Source organism: Triticum dicoccoides, chromosome 1A, assembly GCF_002162155.2.
Source record: "Triticum dicoccoides isolate Atlit2015 ecotype Zavitan chromosome 1A, WEW_v2.0, whole genome shotgun sequence".
NCBI lineage: Eukaryota > Viridiplantae > Streptophyta > Magnoliopsida > Poales > Poaceae > Triticum > Triticum dicoccoides.
In genome coordinates, this window is record NC_041380.1 from 27,157,920 (window position 1) to 27,177,039 (window position 19,120).

Sequence of the window (19,120 nt, forward strand, 5' to 3'; positions counted from 1 at the left end):
CTATTTTTCAGTCATTTACTGAATTGTTTAGAGAGATAAATGACCATGAAATTGAAAATCACTACAAAATGAACTCTGAAAATGTTGAAACTTGGCATGGTATCATCATTTCACCCGCATAGCATGTGCAAAAGAGTAGAGAGGGTCACGGAAATAACTGGACACACTTTGTGTACAAACTGGATAATGTCTTTCGGAGTATCTGGGTTTCGGACGAGAACTCATCTGTTACACAGGCACTTCAATGTTTTTTAAACTTATTTGAAATCTTGACTTCTTTTGTGTTTAGTATGCAACATTCAAAGCAACATCATCAATTTCCAACACGTTCTGACATCATTTGTTGTTTTTCAGTCATTTACTGAATTGTTTAGAGATCTAAATGACCGTGAAATTGAAAATAACTACAAAATGAACTCTGCAAATGTTGAAACTTGGCATGGTGTCATCATTTCACCCGCATAGCATGTGCGAAAGAGTAGAGAGGGTCACGACAAAAACTGGACGCACTTCGTGTACAAACTGGACAATGTCTTTTGGAGTATCAGGGTTTCGGACGAGAACTCATCTGTTACACGGGCACTTCAATGTTTTTTGAGCTTATTTGAAATCTCGACTTCTTTTGCGTTCAGTATGCAGCATTCAAAGTGACGTCATCAATTTCCAACATGTTCTGACATCATTTGCTGTTTTTCAGGCATTTACCGACTTGTTTAGAGAGCTAAATGACCGTGAAATTGAAAATCACTACAAAATGAACTCTGAAAATGTTGAAACTTGGCATGGTATCATCATTTCACCAGCATAGCATGTGCGAAAGAGTAGAGAGGGTCACGGAAAAAACAGGACGAACATCGTGTACAAACTGGACAATGTCTTTCGGAGTATCAGGGTTTCGGACGAGAACTCATCAGTTACACGGGCACTTCAATGTTTTTTAAACTTATTTGAAATCCTGACTTCTTTTGCATTCAATACTCAGCATTCAAGGCGGCATGATCAATTTCCAACACGTTCTCACATCATTTGCTATTTTTCAGTCATTTACCAATTTGTTTAGAGAGCTAAATGAAAGTGAAATTGAAAATCACTACAAAATGAACTCTAAAAATGTTGAAACTTGGCATGGTAGCATCATTTCACCCGTATAGCATGTGCGAAAGAGTAGAGAGGGTCACGACAAAAACTGGACGCACTACGTGTACAAACTGGACAATGCCTTTTGGAGTATCAGGGTTTCAGACGATAACTCATCTGTTACACGGGCACTTCAATGTTTTTTAAACTTATTTGAAATCCTGACTTCTTTTGCGTTTTGTATGCAGCATTCAACGCGGCGTCATCAATTTCCAACATGTTCTGACATCATTTGCTGTTTTTCAGTCATTTACTGAATTGTTTAGAGAGCCAAATGACCGTGAAATTGAAAATCACAACAAAATGAACTATGAAAATGTTGAAAGTTGACATGGTATCATCATTTCACACGGATAGCATGTGTGAAAGAGTAGAGAGGTTCACGGAAAAAACTGGACGCACTACGTGTACAAACTGGACAATGTCTTTCGGAGTATCAGGGTTTCGGACAAGAACTCATATGTTACACGGGCACTTCAATGTTTTTTAAACTTATTTGAAATCTCGACTTCTTTTGCGATCAGTATGCAGCATTAAAGAGACGTCATCAATTTCCAACACGTTCTGACATCATTTGCTGTTTTTCAGTCATTTACCGAATTGTTTAGAGAGCTAAATGACCATGAAATTGAAAATCACTACAAAATGAACTTTGCAAATGTTGAAACTTGGCATGGTATCATCATTTCACCTGCATAGCATGTGCGAAAGAGTAGAGAGGGTCACAGCAAAAATTGGATGCTCTTCATGTACAAACTGGACAATTATCTTTCAGAGTATAAGGGTTTCGGACGAGAACTCATCTGTTACACGGGCACTTCAATGTGTTTTAAACCTATTTGAAATCCCGACTTCTTTTGCATTCAGTATGCAGCATTGAAAGTGATGTCATCAATTTCCAACATGTTCTGACATCATTTGCTGTTTTTCAGTCATTTACCGAATTGTTTAGAGAGCTAAATGACCGTGAAATTGAAAATCACTACAAAATGAACTCTAAAAATGTTGAAACTTGGCATGGTAACATCATTTCACCCGCATAGCATGTGCGAAAGATTAGAGAGGGTCACGGCAAAAACTGGACGAACTTCGTGTACAAACTGGACAATGTCTTTCGGAGTATCAGGGTTTCGGACGAGAACTCATCAGTTACACGGGCAATTCAATGTTTTTTAAACTTATTTGAAATCCCGACTTCTTTTGCGTTTAGTATGTTGAATTCAAAGCGACGTCATCAATTTCCAACACGTTCTGACATCATTTGCTGTTTTTCAGTCATTTACCGATTTGTTTAGAGAACTAAATGACCGTGAAATTGAAAATCACTACAAAATGAACTATGAAAATGTTGAAATTTGACATGGTATCATCATTTCACCCGCATAGAATGTGCGAAAAAGTAGAGAGGGTCACGGCAAAAACTGGACGCACTTCATGTACAAACTGGACAATGTCTTTTGGAGTATCAGGGTTTCGGACGAGAACTCATATGTTACACGGGCACTTCAATGTTTTTTAAACTTATTTGAAATCCCGACTTCTTTTGCATTCAGTATGCAGCATTCAAGGTGGCATGCTCAATTTCCAACATGTTCTCACATCATTTGCTGTTTTTCAGTCATTTACCAATTTGTTTAGAGAGCTAAATGACCGTGAAATTAAAAATCACTACAAAATGAACTCTAAAAATGTTGAAACTTGGCATGGTATCATCATTTCACCCGCATAGCATGTGCGAAAGAGTAGAGAGGGTCACGACAAAAACTGGACGTGCTTCGTGTACAAACTGGACAATGTCTTTTGGAGTATCAGGGTTTCAGACGAGAACTCATCTGTTACACGGGCAGATCAATGTTTTTTGAACTTATTTGAAATCCCGACTTCTTTTGCGTTCAGTATGCAGCATTCAAAGTGACGTCATCAATTTCCAACATGTTCTGACATCAGTTGCTGTTTTTCAGTCATTTACCGACTTGTTTAGAGAGCTAAATGACCGTGAAATTGAAAATCACTACAAAATGAACTCTGAAAATGTTGAAACTTGGCGTGGTATCATCATTTCACCAGCATAGCATGTGCGAAAGAGTAGAGAGGGCACGGCAAAAACTGGATGATCTTCGTGTACAAACTGGACAATGTCTTTCGGAGTATCATGGTTTCAGACGAGAAATCATCTGTTACACGGGCACTTTGCTGTTTTTTAAACTTATTTGAAATCCTGACTTCTTTTGCGTTTAGTATGCAGCATTCAAAGCGACGTCATCAATTTCCAACACGTTCTGACATTATTTGCTGTTTTTCAGTCATTTACTGAAATGTTTAGAGTGCTAAATGACCGTGAAATTGAAAATCACTACAAAATTAACTCTGAAAATGTTAAACCTTGGCATGGTATCATCATTTCACTCGCATAGCATGTGCGAAAGAGTAGAGAGGGTCACGGCAAAAACTGGACGCACTTCGTGTACAAACTGGACAATGTCTTTCGGAGTATCAGGGTTTCGGACGAGAACTCATCTGTTACACGGGCACTTCAATGTTTTTTAAACTTATTTTAAATCCCGACTTCTTTTGCGTTCAGTATGCAGCATTCAAAGCGGCGTCATCAATTTCCAACACGTTCTGACATCATTTGCTATTTTTCAGTCATTTACCGATTTGTTGAGAGAACTGAATGATCATGAAATTGAAAATCACTACAAAATGAACTATGAAAATGTGGAAACTTGACATGGTATCATCATTTCACCCGCATAGCATGCGCGAAAGAGTAGAGAGGGTCACGGCAAAAACCGGACGCACTTCATGTAGAAACTGGACAATGTCTTTCGGAGTATCAGGGTTTCGGACGAGAACTCAATAGTTACACGGGCACTTCAATGTTTTTTAAACTTATTTGAAATCCTGACTTCTTTTACATTTAGTATGCAGCATTCAATGCGGCGTCATCAATTTCCAACACGTTCTGACATCATTTGCTGTTTTTCAGTCATTTACCGATTTGTTTAGAGAACTAAATGACCGTGAAATTGAAAATCACTACAAAATGAACTATCAAAATGTTGAAACTCGACATGGTATCATCATTTCACCCGCATAGCATGTGTGAAAGAGTAGAGAGAGTCACGGCAAAAACTGGACGCACTACGTGTACAAACTGGACAATGTCTTTCGGAGTATCAGGGTTTCGGACGAGAACTCATCTGTTACACGGGCACTTCAATGTTTTTTAAACTTATTTGAAATCCCCACTTCTTTTGTGTTCAGTATGCAGCATTCAAAGCGACGTCATCAATTTCCAACATGTTCTGACATCATTTTCTGTTTTTCAGTCATTTATCGATTTGTTTAGAGAGGTAAATGACCGTGAAATTGAAAATCACTACAAAATTAACTCTGAAAATGTTGAACCTTTGCATGGTATCATCATTTCACTCGCATAGCATGTGCAAAAGAGTAGAGAGGGTCACGGCAAAAACTGGATGAACTTCGTGTACAAACTGGACAATGTCTTTCGGAGTATCAGGGTTTCGGATCAGAACTCATCAGTTACACAGGCACTTCAATGTTTTTTAAACTTATTTGAAATCCTGACTTCTTTTACGTTTAGTATGCAGCATTCAATGCGGCGTCATCAATTTCCAACATGTTCTGTCATCATTTGCTATTTTTCAGTCATTTACTGAATTGTTTGGATGGATAAATGACCATGAAATTGAAAATCACTACAAAATGAACTCTGAAAATGTTGAAACTTGGCATGGTATCATCATTTCACCCGCATAGCATGTGCGAAAGAGTAGAGAGGGTGACGGCAAAAACTGGACAAACTTTGTGTACAAACTGGACAATGTCTTTCGGAGTATCTGGGTTTCGGACGAGAACTCATCTGTTACACAGGCACTTCAATGTTTTTTAAACTTATTTGAAATCCTGACTTCTTTTGTGTTTAGTATGCAGCATTCAAAGCAACGTCATCAATTTTCAACATGTTCTGACATCATTTGCTGTTTTTCAGTCATTTACTAAATTGTTTAGAGATCTAAATGACCGTGAAATTGAAAATAACTACAAAATGAACTCTGCAAATGTTGAAACTTGGCATGGTATCATCATTTCACCCGCATAGCATGTGCGAAAGAGTAGAGAGGGTCACGACAAAAACTGGACGCACTTCATGTACAAACTGGACAATGTCTTTTGGAGTATCAGGGTTTCGGACGAGAACTCATCTGTTACACGGGCACTTCAATGTTTTTTGAACTTATTTGAAATCTTGACTTCTTTTGCGTTCAGTATGGAGCATTAAAAGTGACATCATCAATTTCCAACACGTTCTGACATTATTTGCTGTTTTTCAGTCATTTACCGACTTGTTTAGAGAGCTAAATGACCGTGAAATTGAAAATCACTACAAAATGAACTCTGAAAATGTTGAAACTTGGCATGGTATCATCATTTCACCAGCATAGCATGTGCGAAAGAGTAGAGAGGGTCACGGCAAAAACAAGACGAACTTCATGTACAAACTGGACAATGTCTTTCGGAGTATCAGGGTTTCGGACGAGAACTCATCAGTTACACGGGCACTTCAATGTTTTTTAAACTTATTTGAAATCCTGACTTCTTTTGCATTCAATACTCAGAATTCAAGGCGGCATGATCAATTTCCAACACGTTCTCACATCATTAGCTATTTTTCAGTCATTTACCAATTTGTTTAGAGAGCTAAATGAAAGTGAAATTGAAAATCACTACAAAATGAACTATCAAAATGTTGAAACTCGACATGGTATCATCATTTCACCCGCATAGCATGTGTGAAAGAGTAGAGAGAGTCACGGCAAAAACTGGACGCACTACGTGTACAAACTGGACAATGTCTTTCGGAGTATCAGGGTTTCGGACGAGAACTCATCTGTTACACGGGCACTTCAATGTTTTTTAAACTTATTTGAAATCCCGACTTCTTTTGTGTTCAGTATGCAGCATTCAAAGCGACGTCATCAATTTCCAACATGTTCTGACATCATTTTCTGTTTTTCAGTCATTTATCGATTTGTTTAGAGAGGTAAATGACCGTGAAATTGAAAATCGCTACAAAATTAACTCTGAAAATGTTGAACCTTGGCATGGTATCATCATTTCACTCGCATACCATGTGCAAAAGAGTAGAGAGGGTCACGGCAAAAACTGGATGAACTTCGTGTACAAACTGGACAATGTCTTTCGGAGTATCAGGGTTTCGGACCATAACTCATCAGTTACACAGGCACTTCAATGTTTTTTAAACTTATTTGAAATCCTGACTTCTTTTACGTTTAGTATGCAGCATTCAATGCGGCGTCATCAATTTCCAACATGTTCTGACATCATTTGCTATTTTTCAGTCATTTACTGAATTGTTTGGAGAGATAAATGACCATGAAATTGAAAATCACTACAAAATGAACTCTGAAAATGTTGAAACTTGGCATGGTATCATCATTTCACCTGCATAGCATGTGCGAAAGAGTAGAGAGGGTGACGGCAAAAACTGGACACACTTTGTGTACAAACTGGACAATGTCTTTCGGAGTATCTGGGTTTCGGACGAGAACTCATCTGTTACACAGGCACTTCAATGTTTTTTAAACTTATTTGAAATCCTGACTTCTTTTGTGTTTAGTATGCAGCATTCAAAGCAACGTCATCAATTTTCAACATGTTCTGACATCATTTGCTGTTTTTCAGTCATTTACTAAATTGTTTAGAGATCTAAATGACCGTGAAATTGAAAATAACTACAAAATGAACTCTGCAAATGTTGAAACTTGGCATGGTATCATCATTTCACCCGCATAGCATGTGCGAAAGAGTAGAGAGGGTCACGACAAAAACTGGACGCACTTCATGTACAAACTGGACAATGTCTTTTGGAGTATCAGGGTTTCGGACGAGAACTCATCTGTTACACGGGCACTTCAATGTTTTTTGAACTTATTTGAAATCTTGACTTCTTTTGCGTTCAGTATGGAGCATTCAAAGTGACGTCATCAATTTCCAACATGTTCTGACATCATTTGCTGTTTTTCAGTCATTTACCGACTTGTTTAGAGAGCTAAATGACCGTGAAATTGAAAATCACTACAAAATGAACTCTGAAAATGTTGAAACTTGGCATGGTATCATCATTTCACCAGCATAGCATGTGCGAAAGAGTAGAGAGGGTCACGGCAAAAACAGGACGAACTTCATGTACAAACTGGACAATGTCTTTCGGAGTATCAGGGTTTCGGACGAGAACTCATCAGTTACACGGGCACTTCAATGTTTTTTAAACTTATTTGAAATCCTGACTTCTTTTGCGTTCAATACTCAGAATTCAAGGCGGCATGATCAATTTCCAACACGTTCTCACATCATTAGCTATTTTTCAGTCACTTACCAATTTGTTTACAGAGCTAAATGAAAGTGACATTGAAAATCACTACAAAATGAACTCTAAAAATGTTGAAACTTGGCATGGTAGCATAATTTCACCCGCATAGCATGTGCGAAAGAGTAGAGAGGGTCACGACAAAAACTGGACACACTTCGTGTACAAACTGGACAATGTCTATTGGAGTATCAGGGTTTCAGACGATAACTCATCTGTTACACGGGCACTTCAATGTTTTTTAAACTTATTTGAAATCCCGATTTCTTTTGCGTTCAGTATGCAGCATTCAAAGCGACATCATCAATTTCCAACACGTTCTGACATTATTTGCTGTTTTTCAGTCATTTACTGAAATGTTTAGAGTGCTAAATGACCGTGAAATTGAAAATCACTACAAAATTAACTCTGAAAATGTTAAACCTTGGCATGGTATCATCATTTCACTCGCATAGCATGTGCGAAAGAGTAGAGAGGGTCACGGCAAAAACTGGACGCACTTCGTGTACAAATGGGACAATGTCTTTCGGAGTATCAGGGTTTCGGACGAGAACTCATCTGTTACACGAGCACTTCAATGTTTTTTAAACTTATTTTAAATCCCGACTTCTTTTGCGTTCAGTATGCAGCATTCAAAGTGGCGTCATCAATTTCCAACATGTTCTGACATCATTTGCTGTTTTTCAGTCATTTACCGATTTGTTGAGAGAACTGAATGATCATGAAATTGAAAATCACTACAAAATGAACTATGAAAATGTGGAAACTTGACATGGTATCATCATTTCACCCGCATAGCATGCGCGAAAGAGTAGAGAGGGTCACGGCAAAAACCGGACGCACTTCGTGTAGAAACTGGACAATGTCTTTCGGAGTATCAGGGTTTCGGACGAGAACTCATCTGTTACACGGGCACTTCAATGTTTTTTAAACTTATTTGAAATCCTGACTTTTTTTTTGTTTAGTATGCAGCATTCAATGCGGCGTCATCAATTTCCAACATGTTCTGACATCATTTGCTGTTTTTCAGTCATTTAACGAATTGTTTAGAGATCTAAATGACCGTGAAATTGAAAATAACTACAAAATGAACTCTGCAAATGTTGAAACTTGGCATGGTATCATCATTTCACCCGCATAGCATGTGTGAAAGAGTAGAGAGAGTCACGGCAAAAACTGGACGCACTTCGTGTACAAACTGGACAATGTCTTTTGGAGTATCAGGGTTTCGGACGAGAACTCATCTGTTACACGGGCACTTCAATGTTTTTGAACTTATTTGAAATCTCGACTTCTTTTGCGTTCAGTATGGAGCATTCAAAGTGACGTCATCAATTTCCAACACGTTCTGACATCATTTGCTGTTTTTCAGTCATTTACCGACTTATTTAGAGAGCTAAATGACCGTGAAATTGAAAATCACTACAAAATGAACTCTGAAAATGTTGAAACTTGGCATGGTATCATCATTTCACCAGCATAGCATGTGCGAAAGAGTAGAGAGGGTCACGGCAAAAACAGGACGAACTTCGTGTACAAACTGGACAATGTCTTTCGGAGTATCAGGGTTTCGGACAAGAACTCATCAGTTACACGGGCACTTCAATGTTTTTTAAACTTATTTGAAATCCTGACTTCTTTTGCGTTCAATACTCAGCATTCAAGGCGGCATGATCAATTTCCAACACGTTCTCACATCATTTGCTGTTTTTCAGTCATTTACCAATTTGTTTAGAGAGCTAAATGAAAGTGACATTGAAAATCACTACAAAATGAACTCTAAAAATGTTGAAACTTGGCATGGTAGCATCATTTCACCCGCATAGCATGTGCTAAAGAGTACAGAGGGTCACGACAAAAACTGGACGCACTTCGTGTACAAACTGGACAATGTCTTTTGGAGTATCAGGGTTTCAGTCGATAACTCATCTGTTACACGGGCACTTCAATGTTTTTTAAAATTATTTGAAATCGCGATTTCTTTTGCGTTCAGTATGCAGCATTCAAAGCGACATCATCAATTTCCAACACGTTCTGACATCATTTGCTGTTTTTCAGTCATTTACCGATTTGTTTAGAGAGCTAAATGACCGTGAAATTGAAAATCACTACAAAATTAACTCTGAAAATGTTGAACCTTTGCATGGTATCATCATTTCACTCGCATAGCATGTGCGAAAGAGTAGAGAGGGTCACGGCAAAAACTGGATGAACTTCATGTACAAACTGGACAATGTCTTTCGGAGTATCAGGGTTTCGGACGAGAACTCATCAGTTACACGGGAACTTCAATCTTTTTTTAACTTATTTGAAATCCTAACTTCTTTTACGTTTAGTATGCAGCATTCAATGCGGCGTCATCAATTTCCAACATGTTCTGACATCATTTGCTATTTTTCAGTCATTTACTGAATTGTTTGGAGAGATAAATGACCATGAAATTGAAAATCACTACAAAATGAACTCTGAAAATGTTGAAACTTGGCATGGTATCATCATTTCACCAGCATAGCATGTGCGAAAGAGTAGAGAGGGTCACGGCAAAAACAGGACGAACTTCGTGTACAAACTGGACAATGTCTTTCGGAGTATCAGGGTTTCGGACAAGAACTCATCAGTTACACGGGCACTTCAATGTTTTTTAAAATTATTTGAAATCCTGACTTCTTTTGCATTCAATACTCAGCATTCAAGGCGGCATGATCAATTTCCAACACGTTCTCACATCATTTGCTGTTTTTCAGTCATTTACCAATTTGTTTAGAGAGCTAAATGAAAGTGACATTGAAAATCACTACAAAATGAACTCTAAAAATGTTGAAACTTGGCATGGTAGCATCATTTCACCCGCATAGCATGTGCTAAAGAGTAGAGAGGGTCACGACAAAAACTGGACGCACTTCGTGTACAAACTGGACAATGTCTTTTGGAGTATCAGGGTTTCAGTCGATAACTCATCTGTTACACGGGCACTTCAATGTTTTTTAAACTTATTTGAAATCCCGATTTCTTTTGCGTTCAGTATGCAGCATTCAAAGCGACATCATCAATTTCCAACACGTTCTGACATCATTTGCTGTTTTTCAGTCATTTACCGATTTGTTTAGAGAGCTAAATGACCGTGAAATTGAAAATCACTACAAAATTAATCTGAAAATGTTGAACCTTTGCATGGTATCATCATTTCACTCGCATAGCATGTGCGAAAGAGTAGAGAGGGTCACGGCAAAAACTGGATGAACTTCATGTACAAACTGGACAATGTCTTTCGGAGTATCAGGGTTTCGGACGAGAACTCATCTGTTACACACGCACTTCAATGTTTTTTAAACTTATTTGAAATCCTAAATTATTTTGTGTTTAGTATGCAGCATTCAAAGCAACGTCATCAATTTCCAACATGTTCTGACACAATTTGCTATTTTTCAGTCATTTACTGAATTGTTTAGAGATCTAAATGACCGTGAAATTGAAAATAACTACAAAATGAACTCTGCAAATGTTGAAACTTGGCATGGTATCATCATTTCACCCGCATAGCATGTGCGAAAGAGTAGAGAGGGTCATGACAAAAACTGGACGCACTTCGTGTACAAACTGGACAATGTCTTTTGGAGTATCAGGGTTTCGGACGAGAACTCATCTGTTACACGGGCACTTCAATGTTTTTTGAACTTATTTGAAATCTCGACTTCTTTTGCGTTCAGTATGGAGCATTCAAAGTGACGTCATCAATTTCCAACACGTTCTGACATCATTTGCTGTTTTTCAGTCATTTACCGACTTGTTTAGAGAGCTAAATGACCGTGAAATTGAAAATCACTACAAAATGAACTCTGAAAATGTTGAAACTTGGCACGGTATCATCATTTCACCAGCATAGCATGTGCGAAAGAGTAGATAGGGTCACGGCAAAAACAGGACGAACTTCGTGTACAAACTGGATAATGTCTTTCGGAGTATCAGTGTTTCGGACGAGAACTCATCAGTTACACGGGCACTTCAATGTTTTTTAAACTTATTGGAAATCCTGACTTCTTTTGCGTTCAATACTCAGCATTCAAGGCGGCATGATCAATTTCCAACACGTTCTCACATCATTTGCTGTTTTTCAGTCATTTACCAATTTGTTTAGAGAGCTAAATGAAAGTGAAATTGAAAATCACTACAAAATGAACTCTAAACTTGGGATGGTAGCATCATTTCACCCGCATAGCATGTGCGAAAGAGTAGAGAGGGTCACGACCAAAACTGGACGCACTTCGTGTACAAACTGGACAATGTCTTTTGGAGTATGAGGGTTTCAGACGATAACTCATCTGTTACACGGGCACTTCAATGTTTTTTAAACTTATTTGAAATCCGGATTTCTTTTGCGTTCAGTATGCAGCATTCAAAGTGACATCATCAATTTCCAACATGTTCTGACATCATTTGCTGTTTTTCAGTCATTTACCGATTTGTTTAAAGAACTAAATGACCGTGAAATTGAAAATCACTACAAAATTAACTGAACCTTTGCATGGTATCATCATTTCACTCGCATAGCATGTGCGAAACAGTAGAGAGGGTCACGGCAAAAACTGGATGCACTTCGTGTACAAACTGGACAATGTCTTTCGGAGTATCAGGGTTTTAGACGAGAACTCATCTGTTACACGGGCACCTCAATGTTTTTTAAAAATTATTTTAAATCCCGACTTCTTTTGCGCTCAGTATGCAGCATTCAAAGCGGCGTCATCAATTTCCAACACGTTCTGACATCATTTGCTGTTTTTCAGTCATTTACCGATTTGTTTAAAGAACTAAATGACCGTCAAGTTCAAAATCACTACAAAATGAACTATGAAAATGTTGAAACTTGGCATGGCATCATCATTTCACCCGCATAGCATGTGCGAAAGAGTAGAGAGGGTCACGGCAAAAACTGGACGCACTTCGTGTACAAACTGGACAATGTCTTTCGGAGTATCAGGGTTTCGGACGAGAACTCATCAGTTACACGGGCACTTCAATGTTTTTTAAACTTATTTGAAATCCTGACTTCTTTTGCGTTTAGTATGCAGCATTCAACGCGGCGTCATCAATTTCCAACATGTTCTGACATCATTTGCTGTTTTTCAGTCATTTACTGAATTGTTTAGAGAGCCAAATGACCGTGAAATTGAAAATCACAATAAAATGAACTATGAAAATGTTGAAACTTGACATGGTATCATCATTTCACCCGCATAGCATGTGTGAAAGAGTAGAGAGGTTCACGGAAAAAACTGGACGCACTACGTGTACAAACTGGACAATGTCTTTCGGAGTATCAGGCTTTCGGACAAGAACTCATATGTTACACGGGCACTTCAATGTTTTTTAAACTTATTTGAAATCTCGACTTCTTTTGCGATCAGTATGCAGCATTAAAGAGACGTCATCAATTTCCAACACGTTCTGACATCATTTGCTATTTTTCAGTCATTTACCGAATTGTTTAGAGAGCTAGATGACCGTGAAATTGAAAATCACTACAAAATGAACTCTAAAAATGTTCAAACTTTTCATGGTAACATCATTTCACCCGCATAGCATGTGCGAAAGATTAGAGAGGGTCACGGCAAAAACTGGACGAACTTCGTGTACAAACCGGACAATGTCTTTCGGAGTATCAGGGTTTCGGACGAGAACTCATCAGTTACACGGGCAATTCAATGTTTTTTAAACTTATTTGAAATCCCGACTTCTTTTGCGTTTAGTATGTAGAATTCAAAGCGACGTCATCAATTTCCAACATGTTCTGACATCATTTGCTGTTTTTCAGTCATTTACCGATTTGTTTAGAGAACTAAATGACCGTGAAATTGAAAATCACTACAAAATGAACTATGAAAATGTTGAAATTTGACATGGTGTCATCATTTCACCCGCATAGAATGTGCGAAAAAGTAGAGAGGGTCACGGCAAAAAGTGGACGCACTTCGTGTACAAACTGGACAATGTCTTTTGGAGTATCAGGGTTTCAGACGAGAACTCATATGTTACACGGGCACTTCAAAGTTTTTTAAACTTATTTGAAATCCCGACTTCTTTTGCATTCAGTATGCAGAATTCAAGGCGGGATGATCAATTTCCAACACATTCTCATATCATTTGCTGTTTTTCAGTCATTTACCAATTTGTTTAAAGAGCTAAATGACCGTGAAATTGAAAATCACTACAAAATGAACTCTAAAAATGTTGAAACTTGGCATGGTATCATCATTTCACCCGCATAGCATGTGCGAAAGAGTAGAGAGGGTCACGGCAAAAAACTGGACGCACTTCGTGTACAAACTGGACAATGTCTTTTGAAGTATCAGGGTTTCGGACGAGTACTCATCTGTTACATGGGCACTTCAATGTTTTTAAACTTATTTGAAATCCTGACTTCTTTTGCGTTCAGTACTCAGAATTCAAGGCGGCATGATCAATTTCCAACACGTTCTCACATCATTTGCTGTTTTTCAGTCATTTACCAATTTGTTCAGAGAGCTAAATGGCCGTGAAATTGAAAATCACTACAAAATGAACTCTAAAAATGTTGAAACTTGGCATGGTATCATCATTTCACCCGCATAGCATGTGCGAAAGAGTAGAGAGGGTCACGGCAAAAAACTGGATGCACTTCGTGTACAAACTGGACAATGTCTTTTGAAGTATCAGGGTTTCGGACGAGAACTCATCTGTTACACGGGCACTTCAATGTTTTTTAAACTTATTTAAAATCCTGAATTCTTTTGCGTTCAGTATTCAGCATTCAACGCGACGTCATCAGTTTCCAACATGCTCTGACATCATTTGCTGTTTTTCAGTCATTTACTGAATTGTTTAGAGAGCCAAATGACCGTGAAATTGAAAATCACAACAAAATGAACTATGAAAATGTTGAAACTTGACATGGTATCATCATTTCACCCGCATAGCATGTGTGAAAGAGTAGAGAGGTTCACGAAAAAACTGGACGCACTACGTGTACAAACTGGACAATGTCTTTCGGAGTATCAGGCTTTCGGACGAGAACTCATCTGTTACACGGGCACCTCAATGTTTTTAAACTTATTTGAAATCTCGACTTCTTTTGCGATCAGTATGCAGCATTAAAGAGACGTGATCAATTTCCAACACGTTCTGACATCATTTGCTGTTTTTCAGTCATTTACCGAATTGTTTAGAGAGCTAAATGACCGTGAAATTGAAAATCACTACAAAATGAACTCTAAAAATGTTGAAACTTGGCATGGTAACATCATTTCACCCGCATAGCATGTGCGAAAGATTAGAGAGGGTCACGGCAAAAACTGGACGAACTTCGTGTACAAACTGGACAATGTCTTTCGGAGTATCAGGGTTTCGGATGAGAACTCATCAGTTACACGGGCACTTCAATGTTTTTTAAACTTATTTGAAATCCTGACTTCTTTTGCATTCAGTATTCAGCATTCAACGCGGCGTCATCAATTTCCAACATGTTTTGACATCATTTGCTGTTTTTCAGTCATTTACTGAATTGTTTAGAGAGCCAAATGACCGTGAAATTGAAAATCACAATAAAATGAACTATGAAAATGTTGAAACTTGACATGGTATCATCATTTCACCCGCATAGCATGTGTGAAAGAGTAGAGAGGTTCACGGAAAAAACTGGACGCACTACGTGTACAAACTGGACAATGTCTTTCGGAGTATCAGGCTTTCGGACAAGAACTCATATGTTACACGGGCACTTCAATGTTTTTTAAACTTATTTGAAATCTCGACTTCTTTTGCGATCAGTATGCAGCATTAAAGAGATGTCATCAATTTCCAACATGTTCTGACATCATTTGCTATTTTTCAGTCATTTACCGAATTGTTTAGAGAGCTAGATGACCGTGAAATTGTAAATCACTACAAAATGAACTCTAAAAATGTTCAAACTTGGCATGGTAACATCATTTCACCCGTATAGCATGTGCGAAAGATTAGAGAGGGTCACGGCAAAAACTGGACGAACTTCGTGTACAAACTGGACAATGTCTTTCGGAGTATCAGGGTTTCGGACGAGAACTCATCAGTTACACGGGCAATTCAATGTTTTTTAAACTTATTTGAAATGCCGACTTCTTTTGCGTTTAGTATGTAGAATTCAAAGCGACGTCATCAATTTCCAACACGTTCTGACATCATTTGCTGTTTTTCAGTCATTTACCGATTTGTTTAGAGAACTAAATGACCGTGAAATTGAAAATCACTACAAAATGAACTATGAAAATGTTGAAATTTGACATGGTGTCATCATTTCACCCGCATATAATGTGCGAAAAAGTAGAGAGGGTCACGGCAAAAAGTGGACGCACTTCGTGTACAAACTGGACAATGTCTTTTGGAGTATCAGGGTTTCAGACGAGAACTCATATGTTACACGGGCACTTCAAAGTTTTTTAAACTTATTTGAAATCCCGACTTCTTTTGCATTCAGTATGCAGAATTAAAGGCGGGATGATCAATTTCCAACACATTCTCATATCATTTGCTGTTTTTCAGTCATTTACCAATTTGTTTAAAGAGCTAAATGACCGTGAAATTGAAAATCACTACAAAATGAACTCTAAAAATGTTGAAACTTGGCATGGTATCATCATTTCACCCGCATAGAATGTGCGAAAGAGTAGAGAGGGTCACGGCAAAAAACTGGACGCACTTCGTGTACAAACTGGACAATGTCTTTTGAAGTATCAGGGTTTCGGACGAGTACTCATCTGTTACATGGGCACTTCAATGTTTTTAAACTTATTTGAAATCCTGACTTCTTTTGCGTTCAGTACTCAGAATTCAAGGCGGCATGATCAATTTCCAACATGTTCTCACATCATTTGCTGTTTTTCAGTCATTTACCAATTTGTTCAGAGAGCTAAATGGCCGTGAAATTGAAAATCACTACAAAATGAACTCTAAAAATGTTGAAACTTGGCATGGTATCATCATTTCACCCGCATAGCATGTGCGAAAGAGTAGAGAGGGTCACGGCAAAAAACTGGATGCACTTCGTGTACAAACTGGACAATGTCTTTTGAAGTATCAGGGTTTCGGACGAGAACTCATCTGTTACACGGGCACTTCAATGTTTTTTAAACTTATTTAAAATCCTGAATTCTTTTGCGTTCAGTATTCAGCATTCAACGCGACGTCATCAGTTTCCAACATGCTCTGACATCATTTGTTGTTTTTCAGTCATTTACTGAATTGTTTAGAGAGCCAAATGACCGTGAAATTGAAAATCACAACAAAATGAACTATGAAAATGTTGAAACTTGACATGGTATCATCATTTCACCCGCATAGCATGTGTGAAAGAGTAGAGAGGTTCACGGAAAAAACTGGACGCACTACGTGTACAAACTGGACAATGTCTTTCGGAGTATCAGGCTTTCGGACGAGAACTCATCTGTTACACGGGCACCTCAATGTTTTTTAAACTTATTTGAAATCTCGACTTCTTTTGCGATCAGTATGCAGCATTAAAGAGACGTGATCAATTTCCAACACGTTCTGACATCATTTGCTGTTTTCAGTCATTTACCGAATTGTTTAGAGAGCTAAATGACCGTGAAATTGAAAATCACTACAAAATGAACTCTAAAAATGTTGAAACTTGGCATGGTAACATCATTTCACCCGCATAGCATGTGCGAAAGATTAGAGAGGGTCACGGCAAAAACTGGACGAACTTCGTGTACAAACTGGACAATGTCTTTCGGAGTATCAGGGTTTCGGATGAGAACTCATCAGTTACACGGGCACTTCAATGTTTTTTAAACTTATTTGAAATCCTGACTTCTTTTGCGTTCAGTATTCAGCATTCAACGCGGCGTCATCAATTTCCAACATGTTCTGACATCATTTGCTGTTTTTCAGTCATTTACTGAATTGTTTAGAGAGCCAAATGACCGTGAAATTGAAAATCACAATAAAATGAACTATGAAAATGTTGAAACTTGACATGGTATCATCATTTCACCCGCATAGCATGTGTGAAAGAGTAGAGAGGTTCACGGAAAAAACTGGACGCACTACGTGTACAAACTGGACAATGTCTTTCGGAGTATCAGGCTTTCGGACAAGAACTCATATGTTACACGGGCACTTCAATGTTTTTTAAACTTATTTGAAATCTCGACTTCTTTTGCGATCAGTATGCAGCATTAAAGAGAATTCATCAATTTCCAACACGTTCTGACATCATTTGCTATTTTTCAGTCATTTACCGAATTGTTTAGAGAGCTGGATGACCGTGAAATTGAAAATCACTACAAAATGAACTCTAAAAATGTTCAAACTTGGCATGGTAACATCATTTCACCCGCATAGCATGTGCGAAAGATTAGAGAGGGTCACGGCAAAAACTGGACGAACTTCGTGTACAAACTGGACAATGTCTTTCGGAGTATCAGGGTTTCGGACGAGAACTCGTCAGTTACACGGGCAATTCAATGTTTTTTAAACTTATTTGAAATCCCGACTTCTTTTGCGTTTAGTATGTAGAATTCAAAGCGACGTCATCAATTTCCAACACGTTCTGACATCATTTGCTGTTTTTCAGTCATTTACCGATTTGTTTAGAGAACTAAATGACCGTGAAATTGAAAATCACTACAAAATGAACTATGAAAATGTTGAAATTTGACATGGTGTCATCATTTCACCTGCATAGAATGTGCGAAAAAGTAGAGAGGGTCACGGCAAAAAGTGGACGCACTTCGTGTACAAACTGGACAATGTCTTTTGGAGTATCAGGGTTTCAGACGAGAACTCATATGTTACACGGGCACTTCAAAGTTTTTTAAACTTATTTGAAATCCCGACTTCTTTTGCATTCAGTATGCAGAATTCAAGGCGGGATGATCAATTTCCAACACATTCTCATATCATTTGCTGTTTTTCAGTCATTTACCAATTTGTTTAAAGAGCTAAATGACCGTGAAATTGAAAATCACTACAAAATGAACTCTAAAAATGTTGAAACTTGGCATGGTATCATCATTTCACCCGCATAGCATGTGCGAAAGAGTAGAGAGGGTCACGGCAAAAAACTGGACGCACTTCGTGTACAAACTGGACAATGTCTTTTGAAGTATCTGGGTTTCGGACGAGTACTCATCTGTTACACGGGCACTTCAATGTTTTTCAACTTATTTGAAATCCTGACTTCTTTTGCGTTCAGTACTCAGCATTCAAGGCGGCATGATCAATTTCCAACACGTTCTCACATCATTTGCTGTTTTTCAGTCATTTACCAATTTGTTCAGAGAGCTAAATGGCCGTGAAATTGAAAATCACTACAAAATGAACTCTAAAAATGTTGAAACTTGGCATGGTATCATCATTTCACCCGCATAGCATGTGCGAAAGAGTAGAGAGGGTCACGGCAAAAAACTGGATGCACTTCGTGTACAAACTGGACAATGTCTTTTGAAGTATCAGGGTTTCGGACGAGAACTCATCTGTTACACGGGCACTTCAATGTTTTTTAAACTTATTTAAAATCCTGACTTCTTTTGC